This window comes from Lucilia cuprina, chromosome 4, assembly GCF_022045245.1.
Source record: "Lucilia cuprina isolate Lc7/37 chromosome 4, ASM2204524v1, whole genome shotgun sequence".
NCBI lineage: Eukaryota > Metazoa > Arthropoda > Insecta > Diptera > Calliphoridae > Lucilia > Lucilia cuprina.
In genome coordinates this window covers 71,808,118-71,824,000 of record NC_060952.1, presented here as the reverse complement: position 1 = coordinate 71,824,000, position 15,883 = coordinate 71,808,118, and the positions used below count along the sequence as shown (strand labels likewise).

General features: G+C 26.8%; 1 protein-coding gene across 12 annotated transcripts in view; it reads right to left on the bottom strand.

Moving 5' to 3' along the window:
* The window catches only part of LOC111690812 (maternal protein pumilio), a 352,313-nt gene that overhangs the window by 55,339 nt on the left and 281,091 nt on the right, over positions 1–15,883 (bottom strand). The gene's annotated exons all lie outside the window — the stretch shown is intronic.

The window sequence follows — 15,883 nt, the reverse complement described above, 5'->3', positions numbered from 1 at the left end:
TTATCTTAAGCTTCGTTTTTATTTGTTTTATTCTTTATGAAATTTGATTTAAGTTTTTAGAAATGTTATAATGGACGAATATGTGTATGATTTTCAATATTATAATCAAAGAATGAGTTTGAATATGAATACAAATAGAAATAGCAGAGAAAAAGAAAGCTTGGAAGGTTTTGAACAACATTTATGAAATTTCAATAAAGCTTTTAAAAGCTTTTTAGAGGAAACTTAATTGAAAAGTTAGAATGAATGGCAACAGGTTTAGTTTTTAGCAAGGATATAATTGATTTTTTTACGGAGAGAAAAACATGGTTCCGTATAGTAAAAACAATTCATTGTAACAACATATTGTCATCAGAAATAAATACGTTATCAAAAATAAATACAGTATTAAAGTTACTGTAAACATTTTTATATTCATCAAATTTAATATGATTAATGCAAACATATGTTATTTACAACCATTAAATCTTACATATAACAATTATATGTTATTTTATCGTTTGACAACATACGACTTTTTTCCAAAAATTATTTAATTTTTTTTTTAATGATCATGATATGGTCATGACGATCATGATAATGTTATGATAAATAGGAAATGTTATGACATAAACAACTCTGTTTAATGATAAAGTATTTTACAAATATTTAATATGGTTGTACTGCAATTATAAATTTAACTAAATATATATTAATAAAATAATAAGTTCATATGGTTACCACGACCCTGTTTGTTTTCTGCCATTTCAGTAATAAATATATGTTTGTTAATAAAAGGATGTTCGATACAAAAGGTCCGAAAAATCACTTAAGTGTCTGCTCGAACAATGATCTCCGCACTGACAGACTATAACATTACTAATCTACCGAATATAATCAGTTTGGTATAATATTATTAAGATAAAACATGACTCATCGCTATTAAACATTTAACTTGGTTTAGTTTTAAACAAATCCTAAGTTCTAAAATAATTCATTGATTTTGATTTACATAAAATAAATTAAAAGATCACCTGATAAGGTCGTTATTGAAAACTTGCAGATGAGCCGATCTGTCTCATGAATATATATAAAATTTACAACCCCTATGATTCATAAGCATTTAATATTATCTATTTTATAAACTTAAAAAAAATATGAAAAAATAAACAAAAGATAGAATACACATGTCAGACACAGGTATTAAATTCTTAATAGCATTTATTATTGTTAAATATTGTTGTAACAATTTTCCAAGCATGTACTTTTTTTGCTCCCCCTAGTTTCTTTGCCAGTATATGTTGACAACAATAAAAATAAAACAGTAGAGATGAGAGGAAAAGCGAGCAAAAAATAGAACGATGTCACAGTGGTAATAATAGTAGGTTGTTTTTTCTTAAATGAATGTGATTTTATATTCTTCTTGCTACTTCACAGTACTCTTATCCTTTTTCATATCATTAGTTTTTATCAGTAGACATTTTTATTTCATTTTCATGCTTTGTACGTAGTCATCGTTGTCGTTATTGTATTGTAATATTTAAATAAATAAGAAAATAATAATAAAAAAATAAGAATGTTGCAAGACAGACATACATATATAAAAATATGTAGGGTGATTTATGCTGTTGGCAGCTTTTTAAATGTTGCTTTCGTTTCTTTTTTGTCATTGCTGTTTTTTTTATTTTTTCATATTCTTTATTTATTCTCCAGCCATTTCAATTGCTGTCTTTCGTTTAAAGTTTTTTGCTGCTTTATTCACTTTTTTTCTTTTTGCATTTTTATGTTGCTTGCTGCTTGCTGAAAATGCTGCTGCATATTTATAAAACAGCATGAAAAATATATATAAAAAAGTACATTTTAAATGCAAGTAATCTTTTGAATAATAGATTATCATACATGCATATTAAAAAGTCTTCATGCTTTTTATAAATTTTGTCATAAAATTATTTCCTTTTCTTCAAATCTCTGTTGTTGCTTTATAATAAGTATTGCTGTCATGCAAGTAAATGAACTGTTAAAAGTGATACATAAGAAGACAACAAACTATTAAATGTAATATTCATTTAAGACAATAGTATAACGAATTTGCTTGAAATTGTCGTTGTGCTGCAGAATAGCCAACTAAATCAATAAAATCGGCTTTTGCACAATAAAACCATTTTTGATCCTTTAACAATTGCAGCTAAAAGTAGGCAATATAATACTGAGCCTTAATATAGAACGACAAAGACATATTTTAATAAAGACATTCCATTTTTATGCATTTCATCAATTTATTACTTAAAATTGTTAATTATGTTTCGAAATAAAAAAAAAAATTGATAAGAACTGCGAAATGAAACATATGATAAACAGATCATTAAAAATCTGCAATTATTTGGATAAAAGGCCATATTGACACAAAAATCGGTGATGACAAAGATAAAGTATAATGTCCCCTTTAAGTAGGCATGTTAATTTAAAGTTATAACTAGAAATGCTTGAGTGATAAAATTTATGATTACATAATAACTACAGAGTACAAGGAAACAATGTGAAATGTTATTTTATTAAAATAGTTTTAAACTTTACTTTTAAAATAAAAATTATAAATTAAATAAAGTTTTAATAATAAATTACAAAAACTAAATCGCCTTTTCTCTAAAACGTTTAAATTCTCTTAATAGCCTTCTTACTACTGCCCTCAGTTAAACTCTATAAAATAATAAAAAAGTAGAAAAATAAACCAACAATAAAAAATATTTAGAAAGAAAAAAATAAAACAAAACACAAACAAATCATTTACCCCATAGACCACTACTAAGCGGATATCCGTTTTACAAGAAAGATTTATCTCTACAGACAAAACAATACACAAACAAACACACTTACAGACAGACAGACAGTTAAGAACAATTGTAAAATTTTGTAAAAAATGTCACACAAACTCAGGTAAAAACGGCATACAACAAATACAAATTCTCATGATAAATTGTTGAGGGAGAGAAAACGGAAATACAAAAAATATAAGAGAAAACAACTATTAAATGTTTAAATGAAATTGTAGTTGAGAAATATTAGAAATAAAACTTAGTTAAGTAAAACAATTGGAAAAAACAAGATACTAAATTTCCGGTAGGTAATGAAGTTATTACGGCAAAATATGTGTAGTATACTTGGGAGGAAGGGAGGAGTTGAAAGTAAATAAATGTTATTTAAGAGATTTAATATTTTGATGATACTAATAGAAATGTAAAAATGATTTAGATTATTGTTAATGTTTTTCAAAAATTTCATTATTTTTCTTTTAAAAGATTCATATCAAAAATTACTTGTAATACACATTGTGCAGAAAAATAATAATACTCATACCACCTGTAGTCCAGTCAAAAAATTACTTATAATACATGTAGTGCAGAAAAATAAAAATACTTATACTACCTGTAGTTCACTTTGCCTTGATATTTTTTCGAATACATTCATTTGCATTACATTTCGATTTTAGTTAATAAGCAATATGTGTACTATTTCATGAATTTGTTTGTCTATTTTAAGGCATCAATCATTGCCTAACCACTATAATTCCACTACATATTTGCAAATCAATTATTAAATTTTTTGCAATTTTCATCATTATTTTTGAAAATATTCTAAAACAAAAACCACTTGTACATGAAAAAATACTTTGTTTTATTTTCACTAAACATTTTTTATTTCTCTTTCAATATGATGTTTCCGCCATATTGTTTTGTAAAATTTTTTGCAAAATACAAACTAAAAACCCTAAATAAAAACAAAAATGAAAACAACAACAATCAAGAAATATCCTTACAACATTATACCGGAAATTTAAATAGCTTGCAGTCGTACTACACATGTGTACTTGATGATGAGTTCTTGTTGTTTTGATTTTATATTTTCGTCATGTTAAAACCATAATGAAACAGATTTTTTTATTGTTAACAGAATTGTATTTTAAGGAATAAACAAAAAACATTCACATTATCATCATAAACTTAACCAGACAGACCGACCAACCATATGGTCGGCCACAGATTTTCCTTTTTATACATCTATATGTATACATATTTTATTTATCTAACATCTGTTAGAAAACTATATTGCCATGTATAAGTAGTTGTATGTTTAAGCCACTGAATGGTTTATAAGTCAGCAGTTAATAGGGGTATTCCTGGCGAATGTAAATTTTTGTTAACAAACGTAGTGGAGATTTTGTCAAATGTATAGAATATTAGCTAAAAATATATAGATAAAGGAGTAGAATATACGCTAACAATAGCACTTTCATACCTTATCCCTACAAAGATGAAATAGAGCGGAAGGTGGAATATGGAAGGGATAGCATATCTATCGGAAGATTTTAAAGAATATATATAATAAGATCACATTGGGTTCAGCTCAGTATATTATGATAACTTAATTGGATTCTACCTCAAAATCCTTCTGGTTCAAATATGTATAGTCCATGAGGATTCGAACACTGAGAATAGACTGAAAGATTAATTTTACTAACAAAACCTGAGGTTGGAATAGCCGAACAAGCTTTTGAGAATACAATTAAGTTAGTCAAATGAATCTCGCTGGATAATCTTCTCTTCAGAAGCGAAATAAAAACACCAAAGAAAAACTTTGCTAAATGCCTTTTGGAATTAATCCAAAAATAGTTTGTTAAAACTGATCTCAAGCAACATAATTCGTCTTTAATCTTTCTAAGTGTATAATTTAGAACAGGAATATCCCTAATAGTTTGTTAACTTTCAACACATAAACAAGACTCGTATAGCCAAATGCACTGAACTGTCTTTTTTCTTTATCCTGCTACAATATATATCCGTTTACATTGTTTCGTTGCTCTTACATCGTACAGCTGTATATGTTTTTATTTATTTTTTTTTTTGTGTAAAATGTAATAGTGTAAGTGAATAAAAGGTTATAAGGTTTTATACATTAATTCTAAAGGATTCTATTTCCATTTCTTTTTACTTTTTATTCAAGTTTATAAACTAGAAACTAAAAATGAAAGCATTTGCTTGTAACAAAATACAAAAAAGTCAAACAAAAAAATATATATAAACTTCCTATACTTGGTCAGGTCTATAACTCATAATAACTATGATGTTGTTCTGCTGACGCTGCCATGTTCAGTTTATAAAGAATCTACACATACATACCACACACTCAAACCTATCGAAGGTCATGTAACGGAAGTTGGCAACAACATTTATTGTTAAACTTTTGTTCGGATGCGTTGCATAATCATAGCACAAGGTTGAGCAAGTGTAAGTGAATTTATGTCTGTTTGTGTGTGTGTGTCTATGTTGGCAATATCCCTGAATTAACTTTATGATGATGCTTTAACTGACAACCAACATTTGTACAAATGTTTTATTTTGTAAAAAAAACACCACTATTTTAACTGACTGACTGACTCTATACACTACCTTTAGTCGGCTTTTTGGATTGGTCACTATTTTTGCGTAAAATAAAACAATATATTTTTGCGTATGTGTGTGTTTTTTAGTAAAATCTAGTAAATTGAGTGAAGTTACTGTTTTTATTGTTGTAATTTTTGTTGTTTTTTTTCTGGCTATAATATTTTCACATTTATATTTATTGTCTTCTTTGCCACATTGAGTTGATGATGATTTCCGAATGCATTCCATTAAGCACAACTTCCTGTTACATTCATTGCGGTCACAGTTGAACAATTACAAGTGCAACAGAGAGGGAGACTACAAACACATTTATACTGGTGTCCTTGTATAAATGCATTATATTGAGAACTATAGCATACAAACATACATAAATGTCTATTAAAAAGAGAAAAGGGCAAACATTAGAGTATTTTTTTTTTAATTTCGTTATATTTTAAAATGTGTGTGTTTGTATTGCAGCTGTTCGTCGTAAAAGTTATTTAATTAATTTTTATATATAGTTCTTATGGCTCGATGCTTTACCTTTAAAATTTGGTTTTATATTTAGATGCCTTTATAACTCTAGTTAATGATTCATTTATATGAGAACTAAAGTTAAATAGGAATATTCTTGAGCTTTAAAAGTAGTCTTGCGAATGTATGAAATGGACACTTTTGTTGCATATATCTAAAAAATAAATATTGTAAAGGCGTTTACAGAACATTTTATCAGAGATTTCCATTCGGATATTGTATACATACAAGGCATACATTGGTGGTGGATATTTTGAATACCAATCATAAAAAACTCTATTAACAATTAAAATTTTTTAACAAAAATCTTAACACCCACAACAATTATAATTGCAAAAATGAAAACAAAACGACACCCACGATACTAATCATTATTTTTAAACGGAAAAAAACCTTTGAACCTTTTACTTTTATGTGAACAAAATTTAATAGAAAATAAAACACATACAAAGCAAATATAAAAAATAAAGAAAAAAATAGAAATTAAAAAAAAATAAGTGAACATTAATGAAATGTTTTAAGAACTTTAACTGAAATATGAGCCTAAAGCTATAAGAAAATTCATAAATAGAAAAGAATTTCACAACTACATTGAAACCAGCAGAGAAGGAAAGAACAAAATTTCAATTAAAATTTATATGTGTAGGCAAGTTTTCAAAAGAAAACTTTTACCTATAGAAAGCAATAAGAATTTAGTTTAAATTCCTTGAAACACACACACAGAGGTAAAATGTTTTCTAACATAATTAAGTCAACAGGTTTTTTCTTAAAAAAAAAAAAAACTAAAAATTAAAGCATATTTTTAGGCATAGTTAATATGTTAATGCTGATCTCTACTCTAACACTTTACTTAAGTTTATAGGTTTTCTTATTTAGTTTTTCTTTTTACTTAAACTTTACTTAATATTAAACTGCATATTTATCCTTTTCATTTTTTTCATGTCCTTTTTAGTTTTATTTTAATATCTTTTTAAAAGCTTTAAAAGAATTTTGTTGTTGTTCATGTTTATATTTCTTAACTAAAATATTTATAAAATAAAAAACAAAGTTTCTTTGCTTTTGCCTTGGTAGTTGTAGCTTTTGTTTGTATGTATGTGTGCTAAGTATGCAGTTGTAGTTGTTGTGTTTCTATCATGTAGCAAACTTTTTTAATAACTATAAGTTTAACATATTCTTGTTGGTTTGCATGTATGCAAAAATGTATTTGAGTTGAGATTTTGTTCTTGTTTTTGTACTGATTTGATATCATAACATGTATGTATTTTTATAACCTTCCTTCTCTTCCTAACACCCACAAATTTACATATATTTTCATAAACTGCTTAAGCAATACTTGTGTAGTTCTTCTTGTTTTTCTTCTCTTTATATACCCAACTGTTGACAATACTTGAACTCTTTAAGCGTTTTTTTTTGCACACTACATTTACATACATACGACAGAGACTGTTGTTCTCTTTTGTCCCCCTTTTTATTTATCTACCTTAAATTAAAGGTGCTGCGTTGTGATAAAGTGTATGTATTGCGTTATAATTTATTGGGTTGGTGCTTAAATTTAGCATAGTTTTAGGGGCCTATAAAAAAAGAATATAACTAAATTGTATAGTTGTATAACTAGGAAATTTTACTATTATTTGTATATTTATGAAATTACTCTTTACCCCCACCCAATATTTATGCATTTATGATAATAATGATTTGTTTAAAGGTTGTTGTCTGCTGCTACTGCTGTCATTTTTGTTTAAGGTTACTCTTTTTGTTATTGTTGTTCTATTACAAGTGCACGAGTGTGTGTATACAAGTGTTGCATGTGTTGGTAGTACTCCAAAAAAACATAAACACACATACTATTCTATTCTCCCCCTTTACTATTTCGTGGGGTTTCTCTGTATGCATTCGTGTGTATGTTTGTCTACGAGTATCTACTGTGTTGTTGTGTTAAATGCTTTGTTTGTTAAACCCTTAAGCACTGCGTTGTTGTTTTGTTTTTGTTTAATTTTTTCTCATTCTTTCTGTTGTTATTTTTTACTTTGTTATTGTTGCTGCTGTGTAGAAGTAGTGATACTTTTTTCTACGAGTATATACATTATAACACTTTACCACTTTAATTTAAACATGCATAAAATATTTTTTTGTTGTTGATGATGATGCTGTGAATTTTTTATATTTTCGTTTTTGCAAAATGATGTGAAAAAAAGAAGAAATTTGTTTAACAACAATTTAAAGTAACATAAAATGTTTAGGGCGAAACCCATTTTTGAAATTTATTTTTTGTATTATTCATCCAAGCAAATAGTTAGAAAAATTCTTTAAATCTGCAAAATGGGTACAAATTAATTTTCAGGACATATTCGCGATGTTATCGATACACATTTACTAGGTTTTATTTTCCAAATTGAAATTCTTAATTATTATAAGTACCTTATTTTTATAAATTTGGGTTTTATTATTATCGACAAGACTTACCTAAAAATAAATAGAAAGAAAAATAACATTAAAAAATTGCATTAAAATATTTTAATATATTTATATGAACAAAATAAGAAATACTCATAAAGAGAAAGAAGCAAAGAAGTGGGAGATAGGCTCATCAAATCTGAAACAACACCCTTTTCTTTTAAAACATGTTCCGTTTATTATTTTTATTCCATTTATTCAACATAGCATATTTCTGGGCAACATTTTTAATTCAATATCAATAAAAATCACAACACAGTTGTAGGCTATGTATATTTTTCATAAAATTATCACACTTTAGCAAATCATAGCATACTTTTAGGCTATTAGTGAAAAATTAAATATTAATTAAACAAAAACATTTACCATTAAACACAAATAACGTTTTTATAATTTATTTTATAAACTACAACAAATATACATTGAATATGTATTGTTTAAAGTGTTTTTTTTTTTCTGTAAAACAACTCTTTTTTTTAAATTACATGTTGAAAATTACACATAAAACAATTCATTTGTGGTTTAAAGTATTTTCAGAATGCAAAAAAAGTATTTTTATATTTATGAAGTAAAACAGAAGGGGAATAATAATGTAAATAAATGTAAACAAATCCATTTAAATAAATGTTATAAATGACAATTAAAATGACAGTTGCAATGTGTAGATAAGAAATGTTTGTAAAAATCACATTTTAAATAATTATAAAAAAGATAAAATTTGTTTAAATAATAAAAGTAAATATTTGTGCTAAAAATTAATTTATTATAAGTTTTTTGTTACACTGGTACCCTTCAAAATGAACTTCACCAAATAAAATCTGAATTAAAATAATTCTACTTATTTTCTTAATTTATTTTTAAGTTTAAATTCCGTTTTTCCTACTTTAGTTTTCAATTTTACTTATTTTGAAAAAAAATTTCTTAAGCTCCCTAACTAAAATGTTTAGCATACTTTTGGGAGTAACAACATATTGATTGTACTAAACTTATTTCAAATTAAATGATTTTAAGCTTTTCATAATGAGGTATTCTAATGCAACAAAACAAAAAAAACTACATGTACCTTTACTACAAACTGCTATACATTTTATAGCGAAAAATACAAACTCTACCTTTTCTCGAAATGCAAACTAAAACCTCATACATAAAGTTTAACACTTAAACAGCAAACAATCAACTAACCAATGGTAACACATACACACGTACTTACAAACTAGTGTATATGTGTAAGTGTATAGTACAACAAAAAAATTTCAACCACTATACTTCAAAATTCTAAATACAGATACATTTACAGCAAAGCAGTAGCCAAAGGTTGCTGACTATAAGATCTAACAAGTACATAGAGTAAACGAATGAGTGGCCACAACTGAACAACTGACCGAAGAGTTAAACCAACTAACAAAACCAAATTTTCAAATATCAGTATCCTCATACATCCGTATTCATGTGCACTTACTTTGGATGCACAAAGTTACTGTATAAGGTAACTGTTACCGACAGCAAACAGTTAACAACAACTAAAGGGGTTACCTTACCAAACATACAGTAGATAACTCGTACAGAACCCTCCCTGCAGTTTTGAGTGAAGTTTCGGAACTTGTTATTTTTTTAACATGCGTTAGTTTCTGTTAAAGGTCATACAAATAAAATCTGTCATATATTATCTTTGACTTTTAAAAAAAAAAATTGCTCCTCTTAGATCACTTTGGTTCTAAAAAGAATCCAACTGATTGATTTTGCTTTATTGTTGTAAAATGTAAAATTTTGCTCCTCTTAGATCACTTTGGTTCCAAAAAAAAAATCCAACTGATTGATTTTGCTTTATTGTTGTAAAATGTCCAAAAAGTCTGCAATTATCTCTGATATTAAAGCGGGATTGATGCTCTAAACATAATCCAATAATCTGTCAAAGGAATACGTACTTTGACTGCTTCCAAAACTACAGGGTGTATCCACATTTTCCCCAAAATAACAGCCATATACCAATAACGATCAGAGTTGCAAGCTATTGGGCAAAATATAGGGTCGATGGATGCTGATTTGTATATGAGACTGTTGAGAACTTTAAAGTAACCCAATTTTATGTGAAGTTTTGTTGAAAAATTTAGATTTAAATATCAGTTATAGCTGTTATTGCAGTGAAATTTAAAATTTACAAAAAAATATTCTATGAATAAAGAAAATATGTATGTTTATGGAATATTTTGTATTAAGTATTTTTAAAAGCATTGGGACAAATATCGCCCTTTGACAGTAACGTTAATCAGCACCGATAATTTGCACTGATTGATTGTAATATGTAATGGAAAGATTTGATCTCATTATTAAAAATATGCTCATATATTTGACATAGACGGGATAAGAAAAAAAACGAATACCTGTAGTTGTTTCCATGAAATCGTCTCTAGAAGCAACTATTATTTTTACGAACAATGAGTTGCTTAAATTTACAATTAATTTAAAAGTTAATAAGTCCTACAAATAATGAGTTGTTTTGATTATATTTCCAAACACTGTATTTTAATGCCTGTGTATAACAAACAACATCATTGACCAAAAATCAGAATCTAAAGTTTATTTTATTGCAGTTAATGATTTTAAGTAACCACTTTTGATGAAAACCTATACATACTAACAAAAACATACATATATACATAGACAAACACATCATACATGCACTCTAGGACTTTTATTAAATAAACTACTACCCTGCAGTTCAGAAAGCACAATACCTAAAGAAGTAAATTGAATCTTAATAGAATTTAATCACACTTATAAAAGAATATTTAGTGATACTGCTATACAAATTTTTAAAGCGAAAAAAAGTTCAAAGAGTCTACAATCTAGATTACTTATGGAACAGTAAGATAACTACTGATTTACATTATGCATTATTTTAGGATACTAAATTTAGAGAGAACGTGTCAAACAAATATCCAAACATTTGGAAAAATATTCTTTTAAAGGCTAAATGTGTTCTTACAAAACTGCAGGGTTTAGTTAAATAAACTACACCAACTACTGCTGCTATGAGAAATAAATCAAGATGCAACTACTTACTACCACTAGCATGACTACCAGGCAACATTAGAATAACCACAATATGTTGCTGTTGATGATGCTTAATATTTAGTTCATATGAACAGGCAACCTAGTAGAAACATCCAACAATAAAAGGAAAAGCGCAATATGTCTATGTTTTGGTTGAACAAAGATACCAGCAGCCAACAATAAATGTAAATTCTTTACCATTCCCTTCCATTACCACAAAGAACCAGAAAGCCTAAACAAAAAAAAATAACAAAATTCACATGAAAACTGAGAAAGAGAGGGAGAAAGACCATCAAGCAGAAACAAGGGCCTATAACTATTATAGGTTTTTAAATGCACACACCCACTCTCACTCTCTTGTTTACTTTTTCTATTTATTTGTTGTATTTGTTGCTGATAGTAACAGTAAAAATATTATGTTTTATTTTAACAAAACCAACAACCCAGAGAGTAATAGGAATGAGAGTACAAGTAAATTTGTGAAGTATGTATTAGTAAGCTTGTGTTTTGTTTGTTTATTTTTAATAGTTTCCGGTTTGTAGCGGAAATGTGATAATGCATAATCTATTGTGGTTAAGTAGTGGTGCACATACACATACAAGCATATATAAACCTACTATATTTTCCCATATTAATCATTACCGGAAGTATAATGTTAGTTTTTTTCGATTGTTTTGTGAATTTTTCTCTTTCTTTTCTATTTTGAGGATTTTGTTCCAGACTTATGTATTTAGTTCGAATGCAATAAATATTATGAGAGTTTTTTTCTTTATATTCGGTAAATTGTTTATTTTAGTTTAAAGAAATACAAAAAATTGAGGCTAAGTTACAATATCAGGAAACACATATTTAACAAGCCCTAATCTTATTATAGCCATCATTTAAATCTTGTTATATCGATACTAATACGAGCATTTGGGTAATTTTCAAAAAAGGTTCTTTTATGGATACTTTTTTCTGAGTTTTTAATATAGTTTTGTGAACAAGTAGCAACAAGTAGCAACAAATAGATATTTATTTACATATTGCCTACTTAAAGAAGCTCTATAGCACTTAAGCCTTAAACTTAAAAAGCTAATTTATGTTTATAATTAACCTCCACCTACTACTACGATATTTGCTCAAAAAATAATTAATTACAAAACCTATACCAAAAGTTTTCCTCTATCTTAAGACAAAGTATAAAGTTCAGTTAAAACAGCCAAAAGGCAATAAAATACTTCAAAAAAATCTTATAATATAAGAAGTATAAATTTATTTGCTTATTTATAAAAAAAAACTTAAATAACAATTTTTTGAAATATTTTCTTGTCATGTTTTGTTGTTGTTTCCATTCTTGTACCAGCTCCTGTAAAGCTTTCATTTTAACAAACAACCAAAAGAAAAATGAACAACTTTACAACAAAATTCTTTAAGGAAAACTTCTGTTCTGTGTTTCAAGAGATATTTAAACATTATAAATGCTTATTTCCTTAATGATTATAATCATAATCATGGCTTGTCTGTGTTTTTTTCGTTAGGTCTTTCAGTCGTGAAGGGGCGGTAGTGAAGGAAAGGGGTTTGTTTTAAGGAATAAGGCGTATAAAGAACTACATAAAATGTCATACAACATTTACGCAAGTAAATATTTAAATGTCAGATTATCATTCATTCAGTCAAGTTGACTGCCAACATTTACTAGCGCAGTCAGTCAGTTCCAACCAGCCTTAGTTTGTCAGCCATCTAAACAAATACGTTAAAGCAATAAGTATAAATGTCTTAAAATGACAAAACGTACATGACTTTTATACTGTGTTGTAAACAGATTCGTTGAACAGATGAACATTTTTATATGTAGATATTTTCTACTTTTATTTATTTAGATGAGTTACAGTAGCTGAATTATTAGAATTTATTTTTTAAGTAATAGGCAGTGTAGAATTTTAAGAATGCTACATTTCAATTTGCTAAATCATACAAATGTAAAGATCAGCGATCATTTTATTAGACTGATTCATAATCTGTTAAACAATTTGTCATTTGACAAAACTAGCTACAAGTGACGACTGAATTAAACAAAAATTTTCCTAAAATTTGTTTAACTACCCAGACAACCTGAACACTTCTTTTACATTAATCCTTAGCGAAAATACTCAAAATACCACCACGAGTTAATCACTTAAGCGTACTCCGACTTAAGCTGTAGCTTAAGTTATAAAACATTTGTTTCAATGTTACCCATACTGTGACAAGCCACTTTTGTCTACTAAAACCTCAAAAAGAAATTTTCATCAAACGCTATACAAAATAAGTCTGTGACTGGCAGTCAAAACTCATAAAATACAAATAAGACAGACAACTGTAAAAATAAAATTGAAAAAAAGAAAATACAAAGCTACTTAAAAGTATTTAAGTAAAGATGATGACGATAATTTTTCTTCATTTTTCTGCTGCTCCTTACCCTCATACATTCGTCTTCATGTTTATAACTTTTCTAAGCTGAAGAAAAACGGGCTGTTTAAATACTGATATGAGTGGATAGCAGCAACTGACATGTCAAATTTTATTATAACAAAAAGTGAATGAATGTATATGACAATTAAACAAGTGGGAAACAAAAAACATTATTTTTTTGTATCAAACTTAGTAATTTTACAATCATAAAATTGTTTGCATATTTTTGGGGGAGTTGACAGCAAACAATGTCCGCCATCACCACAAACCTATCTTCGCTTATGTTAAACAAACAACAATGAATGAATGAAAATCTACTGGAACGAAAATGTGCGACCATCATTAAACATTTACAAATGATATGTGTCTCAAAGAAAAAAAGTCTGGCAGAGAATTGTAGTTTTTCTTTTTTTTGGAAGAAAACAGAAAAATGGTTATGAAAATGTTTAATTTCACACAAGGACAATGAAGTAGTGACAGTCAAAAAAGGAGCAAAATAAAAAAAATAATATATGTATATGTGGGTGTTATAACAAGAAATTATTAAGCAAAAGCATATAAGACTTGTTTTCATGTAAAAAATAAAAGGAAACGCATTTATAAGAAGTTATACAGGTCTTATGAAAATATAAAGTATTACTATTCACATTTTTTATTTAGCTTTCTTATTCTTTTTTAAAATATACATATATGTATGTATATATATATTTTTGGCAAAAATATAAATGGAAATTTGTTTTCGGAAATCAACTTCAAGGAAATGTAAAACAAAGTGTCTGTCGTTCTTAAAGTTTTCTTAGAAAACTACAGTTGAATTTTAGTTTGATAAAGGTCTAACATTTTTTTAATAAAATGTTTTATTTTGCTACTCAAATAACGATAATAAAAAACTGATACCAAAAGTATGCTATGAAATTGCTTTATAAAAAGACAATCTAAAGTATGTTAAAGATTTTTAGCCAATTTAAAATGAATAAAAAGAAATAAAAACTGTTTTTTTTTGTCTTCTTAATTGTGTAAAATTTAATTTTACAAAACAAATTTATGTTTATTAAGCTTTAAAATTTATTTTCAAAGTAAATATTTACTGCAATTTCTATAAAAACAAACAGTCAAGCTGGCAATATGTTCACTTTTTTCTGTTTGCCTTAAAAATATAAAAAAAAAACATAAAAAAGCAAAGAAATATATTGCCTACTTTTAGGATTATTATAAATGAAAATTTACTTGCCATTATAAATTTTTCGTATATATATTTTTTTTGTTTTATTAAAAGCTGATAAATTATAAATGCTATGGCAGTTAAAAGCCTATAAAATGTTTGTTATTTTAATGGCTGCTTTTTTAAGTATTAAATTAAAAACAATTTTATTTAAAATTTATAGAGAAACACGGAAGAGCACATAAAAACTCAAACCTAATTTTTGAAAGCTAAACAAGTCCTGTTAGCACACAAAAAATACTTTTACCCTCTTTATTTACAGCCAACCGAGAGAGATAACAAAATAAACATAAACAACATTAACATGGTCAGAGGAAAGTTAAAAAGGAAACGGAAATAAAACCTAGACCAGCAAAATGCTGATGTAAAGGTAAAACAAGTGTTTTAAAAGTTAATAATGAACAGTGAGCAGCAGCAAGAGCAGAAAAACAACGTGAAAATTGCGTAAAACAAAAGAAAATTATTTTTTGTTTCTTATATTTGGCATATGACTGGGGTAGTAGTAGTGGTTGTAAAAAAATAAAGGAAAAATATATGTAAAAATAAGAAACAACCACTGAAATATTAAAATGGAATCACTTAAATTAGTAAAAGTAAATAATACAAAAAATACAAATTTTAATAAAAAGGGAAAGTACAGTGGCATGTAAAATTGCATTGTAATATGTAAATTATTATTTTTTTATAAATATTTTCTACTTTTAGAAAAAGACTTTTGGTGGATATATTCAAATGTTGAGAAGGTTGATATTTTTGTAATATCTCTTGCTTTTTTAAGATTGGGTTGAGT